At 40.8% G+C, this 6332-nt stretch overlaps 1 pseudogene; it reads right to left on the reverse strand.

The window, feature by feature from the left end:
- Window positions 1-213: 213 nt before the first annotated feature.
- Window positions 214-1160, reverse strand: LOC131488668 (olfactory receptor 51I2-like; annotated as a pseudogene).
- Between the last annotated feature and the right edge of the window lie 5172 nt (window positions 1161-6332).

Below are 6332 nucleotides of genomic sequence, written 5' to 3' on the forward strand. Positions count from 1 at the left end.
TTCTAAAGGACATGGAATTTTTGATTTATGGATAAGACCCAAGATAGTTCTGGCAGGTGTTGGCCCAATATACCAGACTAAAGGATTGTGCATTGATCTTATACCTCAAAGTGTAACACTAACATTCTTTGGATTGATCCTCTCTTCCAATGGTGTCTGGATGGTTATACCTCCAAGACAAAATCCTTCACAGTTTTTAGCTCTACCAAAGACTCAGGACTTAACCCTAAAGAGCATCTTGAGGAGCCTGCAACGTATCTCCTTTGTCTTAATGGAGTAGATGATAGGATTGAGCATGGGAGGCACAAAGAGGTAGAGAATAGACATGAGGATATAGACAGTATGGGGCAGGCCGGCCCCAAAACGATGCACAATGGACACACTTACCATGGGCACATAGAAGAAGAGCACAGCTAGGATGTGGGACACACATGTGTTCAGTGTCTTGATGCGCTTTTCTCCGGAGGCAATGGCAAGCACTGATCGCAAGATTAGTACATAGGAGATGAGAATGAGTGCAGAGTCCAGGCCAAAGGTGAATAGCACAATGGACAGCCCATAGTGGCTATTGAGGGAGACATCAGTACATGCCAGCTTAATCATATCCACATGAAGGCAGTAGGCATGGGAGAGGATGTTCTGGGAGTGGCAGAAGGGGAGTCTGTGCAGCAGCAGTGGGAAGACAAGGATAAAGGCAAAGCTTCAGACGACAGCACACAGTCCCATTGCCACAATGCGGGCATTAGTGAGCACTGTAGCATAGCGCAGTGGGTGGCAGATGGCAACATAGCGATCGAAGCTCATAGCCAGAAGGATGCCAGATCTGTCCAAGAGAAGAGGTGGATGAAAAACATTTGGGCCAAGCAGGCATTAAAGGCAATCACCCTGGCATGGAAGCAGAGGGCAGCCAGCACGGTCGGCAATGTGGAAAAGGACACTCCCAAGTCATTGACTGAAAGTAGAGATAAAAAGTAGTACATGGGCTGGTGCAAGCTCTGCTCCTCCTTAACAATGAGGAGGATCAGGGTGTTTCCCACAATGGAGATGGTGTAGAGCATCAGAAGAGGGAAGGATAGCCAGGATTCCATGGTTTCCATTCCTGGGAAGCCCGTCAAGATAAAGGTGGGAGCATCAGAGGCATTGATTTTGAAGTTACCCATGAGAAGCTGGCTACATGTGTTATCAGCCAGCACAACTGTGCCTAAGACTACTATTGTTCCCAGGGAGGAAAAACAACACAAAAATTTATAAACTGTGATTGCATATAGATTTTATTCCTAAAATACACTGATATTTGGGAGCCTGGGTGGCTCAGTCAGTTAAGCGTCCAGCTCTTGATTTCAGCTCAGGTCATGATCTCATAGTTCATCAGATCGAGCCCCATATCAGGCTCTATGCTGACAGAATGAAGCCTGCTTTGGATTTTCTCTCTCCCTCTCTCTATCCCTCACCCATGTGCATGCATGCATTCTCTCTCTCAAAATAAATAAATAAAAGGATGGATTGGGAGGATGTGGAGGAGGTCATGAAATGCTAGCCATCAACAGAAAGACTTCTTTCTTAGACATCTTTCAGAAAGACTAGATTAAGACTCTTCTTCTGGGTGGTTGATAGCTCATTAAGTGTCATTGGCAACCCTCTGGACACCTTCAATGTGGCCATCATCACAGCTGTCCTTCAAATGCCTCAACTTAATAGCCATGATCTTAGCTAACCCCCAAGAGATATTCACACTTACATCCAGTCTGACAGATGAGGAACCAAGTGTTCAAGAAAGGAAAGAGAATTAGTCCAGATTTTCTTGGGAGGCAGTTACATGGCTGGAACTAAAATTCACTAATCCAATTTCTACCTGAAGAACTTACATGGTCTACAGTCCCACATTTAATACTGGAAGAGTCCATTCAGGACCCCTGGAAAATCAAAATATCTCAAGAGGTATTGGAGAATACTAGTTAAGAATACGGTGCCAGAACATCCTGGGTTTGAGTCCAGTGACATTAGGTAAATTTCTTAAACTCTCTTCCCCTGTGTCTTTACTTTTAAGACAGGAATAAAAGAAAGTTGCCCTATGGATATGGATACATGCATATGTAAGACAGAAAGAGAGAAACAGACAGAGGAAGAGAGAGAGAGAACTTGGACTTGAAATAGGTCTTGCCCACAGTAAGCATTATATAAGTACTGCTATTATTGTTATTATTTAAAAGTTATTATTTTAATAGCATGTTTAGATGGAAAATAAATCGCACATCGTGCTTTCCAAAAACATAAAAGTCGTTGAATGTGTTTATATTAAACTTAAATTTGGGGCGCCTGGGTGGCGCAGTCGGTTAAGCGTCCGACTTCAGCCAGGTCACGATCTCGCGGTCCGTGAGTTCGAGCCCCACGTCAGGCTCTGGGCTGATGGCTCGGAGCCTGGAGCCTATTTCCGATTCTGTGTCTCCCTCTCTCTCTGCCCCTCCCCCGTTCATGCTCTGTCTCTCTCTGTCCAAAAATAAATTAAAAACGTTGAAAAAAAAAAAAAACCTTAAATTTGTATTTTTAAATCACTTGTTATCACATAATAGATCATGGTACAGACAAGCAGAAGTAAATTGCAAAAGGTTGAAAATTAAGCAAAAAAAATTATAACACTGAAAACATTCTATCCATTACCTTATTTTTTCCTATGAGTTGTTAGGGAATAGCATTCCTTCATTTCCATAACAGACCACTGTGTTTCATCTCAGAGACAGTCAAAGTTCAATAGGGAGTAGAAAATGCGAAACACTGCCTGACATCAGCCCAAGTGAGGTTGTGAGGAGAGGTGATAAAGGAGTATTAATTTTACATCTTCCCTTTTGGTCTCCTGCATTGTGGAATTAAAAAAAAAAAACATTTATGGAGGGAGTTACATTTAAGAATATTTCGTAATATTCTAAAGTATGTCCAGAGAACCTTGCATACCCTGTAATAAGTGGCTTTACCTGCTGTTTTTGGAATTTATTTTTTCTAATTAAAAAAATTAATGTTTATTTCTGAGAGAGAGACTGAGTGTGAGTGGGGGAGAGGCAGTGAAAGAGGGAGACAGAATCCAAAACGGGCTCCAAGCTCTGAGCTGTCAGCACAGAACCCAATGCGGGGCTCAAACCCATGAACTATGAGATCATGACCTGAGCCAAAATTGGCCGCTTAACCAACTGAGCCACCCAGGCACCCCTGGTTTTGGAATTTAGGTGCTAGATGCCTTCTACTTCTCATGGATGGTTCCTAACCCTTGAGTGGAATTATTCACCATTGAGTAATTTATTATTTATGTAAACTTTGGGAGGAAATTTGCTTTAGCCCTGCCATAGTGCACATATTATATCAATGAACAATCAAATTAGAAATCAGAGAGAAATTCCCTGCTAGATGGATAAGGGTCTGAGACAAAGCTTCAGAGAACTACTGCTGAGGACGGGGATGCTGAGCACCGGCACTGGACTTGAAGAGGGAGGAGGATGGAGCAGATAAGCCCTGGGAAACCTGTACAGTGCAATGAGCTCCCATTAGTACCACACAAAGAAACTGACAGAGGATTTTAGAGGAGATAGTCTTAAGGAGATGCATGGGTCACTCTCTTCTTGAGCACCCACCCCTGGATTTCATCCCATCATGCCACATGTTCCACTATAAGGAAGTCTAAATTGTCCCAAGTAAAAGACTACTCCTGGAGAGGATCAGTTTTAGTACCTCCTTCCTGTCCTAATTAGAGATGATAGAGTTCAGCTGAATGTTCTGTTCTTTATTTTCTCAGTGTTCAGGCAAAGCAAAAAGTGGGGCAGAAGATGAAGACAGAAATGATAACTTGACAAAGAGAGAAGAACTGAAGGACAGGAAAGAGACAGAAAGGAGGGGATAAAAAATACAGAGGAAATAATATGGAAATGGGAGAGTCAAGTGAAGGAAAGAGGGTGCCAAACATAGGGAGACAGTGACTAGAACGTTAAAGATGGAGAGGAAGAAAGAAGACAAATAAGGCCAAGAACACCTCTTAAGAACACTGAGAACATTACAACGTGATGCCTCAGCAGCTGCATGAGGGTGGGCTGGGTTTTCCCCAAGCTAGGCCAAGGATGTAGAAGGCCCTAGACACACCACATTTCACGGGAGCTGCCTGCCAGGCTCTGGGAAGTGGAGGGGCTATGGGAAGCCATTTATATCCCCCAGTCAAACTCAGCTGGGAATAGATTCCTCACAGGGGATCCCAGTGGACTCTGCTTGCTGTCTATTCCATGGATGATCCAGACCTGTTTGTGAAGACCAAAACTCTCAGACTCTTCTCCCAGCTGAGCAGGGCTTACCTGCCCCCACACCATGTCTTCATGGCTCCTGATATCCTCTTAAGGATGAGTTTTAAGGCACCTCTAGCATATGAGGAGTGTGAATACCAGGGGGCCCAGTGATTGCAAACAGTAAGCTAAGAATATAACTCATTCTTCCTTATCTTCAGCTCCAGAATTTCTTTTCCCCACACCGTGTCCCTACCCTAAGGCTCTCTTCTTAGGGGACTTTCGGAAACCAGAATGTAAGGTTGGTTTGGGTCATTGGTGACAGAAAAACAATAATCATCAAGGATACTGGGTGTTTACAATGTTCCCTAAACTCCTTCAAGAGCTCTATGAGCATTGTCTCTTTCTATCCTAGCAACCACATTTAGATGGAAATATTCACTTCTCATTTTACAGATGAGAAACATGATGCCAAGGGGTTAAATTAAGTCCAAAATTATATCACTGAGTGGCAGAGCTACATCCATAGACTGTTCATTTATTCACTTAACATTTTCAGAAAACCTAAAAAAATTTATCCAGCAACGACCCTGAAACATGCATCATATGCCTGCTAATCACTATCATCTTTATCTTTTTCCCCATTTATCCTTTCATATTTGATTGTCTTTCTTGCCTTTGTCTTTCTTTGTCTTTATGCAAACTCCCTCAAAAATAACTAGAGAAAACAAGAGAGGAAAAAAGGATAAAAGAAACAAAAATTATTCTCTCTCATCCTATGACTGTAAATGTCCGGCTTTCCCATAAGACCACTAGCTAATATCTGGGAGACAAACCTGACTCCTTCCTCAGTAACCCCCAACCAAACCCAGGGCTTGTATTTGCTATATGCATGACATCACATCTATTGTATTACATAGACAGCGAGTCCCAGGCAGTTGAACCTTTAAGTTTCAAAGATTACTTGATTCTCTGATTTCTTTTTTTAAAATTTTGCTATTAATATATAATTCACGTCTTATAAAATTCAGTTTTTAAGTATAAATCAGTGATCTTTAGTGTATCTGGAAAGTTGTGCAGTCATCACCAACATCAAATCACAGAATGTTTTCATCACTCTGAAAAGAAACTTCCTGGCCATTAGCAGTCACTCCCCATTCTCATCTACCCTAGCCCCTAATAGACAACAACTAATCCATTTTCCGTTGCTTTGGACTTGACCATTTCTGAACATTTTACCTAAATATAATCAAATGTGCTGCTTTTCATGTCTGGCTTCTTTCATTTAGCATGTTTTCAAGGTTCATTATATATCAGTACTTAATGTCTGATAAAATTTCCATTGTATAAAATATACCACATTTTATTTGTGTAATAGTCACATGATGGGTATTTGGATTGTTCTCATTTTGAGGCTGCAAATAATACTTCTTTGAATATTAATGTATAAGCTTTATTATAAAAATATATCTTTGGTTCTTTGGAGCATGTAGCCAAGAATAAAATTGCTGAGTCACTTGGTAGCTCTATGTTCACCTGTTTGAAGAAAAGCCAAAAGGTTTTCCAAAGTGGCTTCACCAATTTACATTTCATCAGCAATGTTTGAGGATTCCAGTTTCTCCACATCTTTGCCAACTTTGTTATTTTCTGTTTTGTTTTGTTTTGTTTTCCTAATAGGAATGCAATGGTATCTCATAGCAGTGTTGATTTGCATTTCCCAAATGACCGATGAAGCTCAACTTTATACCATGTGCTTATTGGTGTGCTTACCATGTACTATTTGTATGTCTGTTTTTGCAGAAAAGTCTACTCAAATCATTTGCTTATTTTTAAACTAGTTTATTTGACTTTTTGTTGTTGAGTTGTAAGAGATCTTTATATATTTTGGATATGAAACTGTTGTTAGATATATGATTTGCAAATTTTTTTTCCACTTTCTTCACAGTGTCCTTAAAAGCACAAAAGGTTTGTTTTTTGTTAAGTCCAATTTATCTATTTTTTCTTTGGTTTCTTGTCCTTCTCATGTTATACCAAAACAACCATTGTCTAATACATCTGAGTTTTCTTCTAAAGGTA

This window comes from Neofelis nebulosa, chromosome 10 (assembly GCF_028018385.1).
Source record: "Neofelis nebulosa isolate mNeoNeb1 chromosome 10, mNeoNeb1.pri, whole genome shotgun sequence".
NCBI classification, from domain to species: Eukaryota; Metazoa; Chordata; class Mammalia; order Carnivora; family Felidae; genus Neofelis; species Neofelis nebulosa.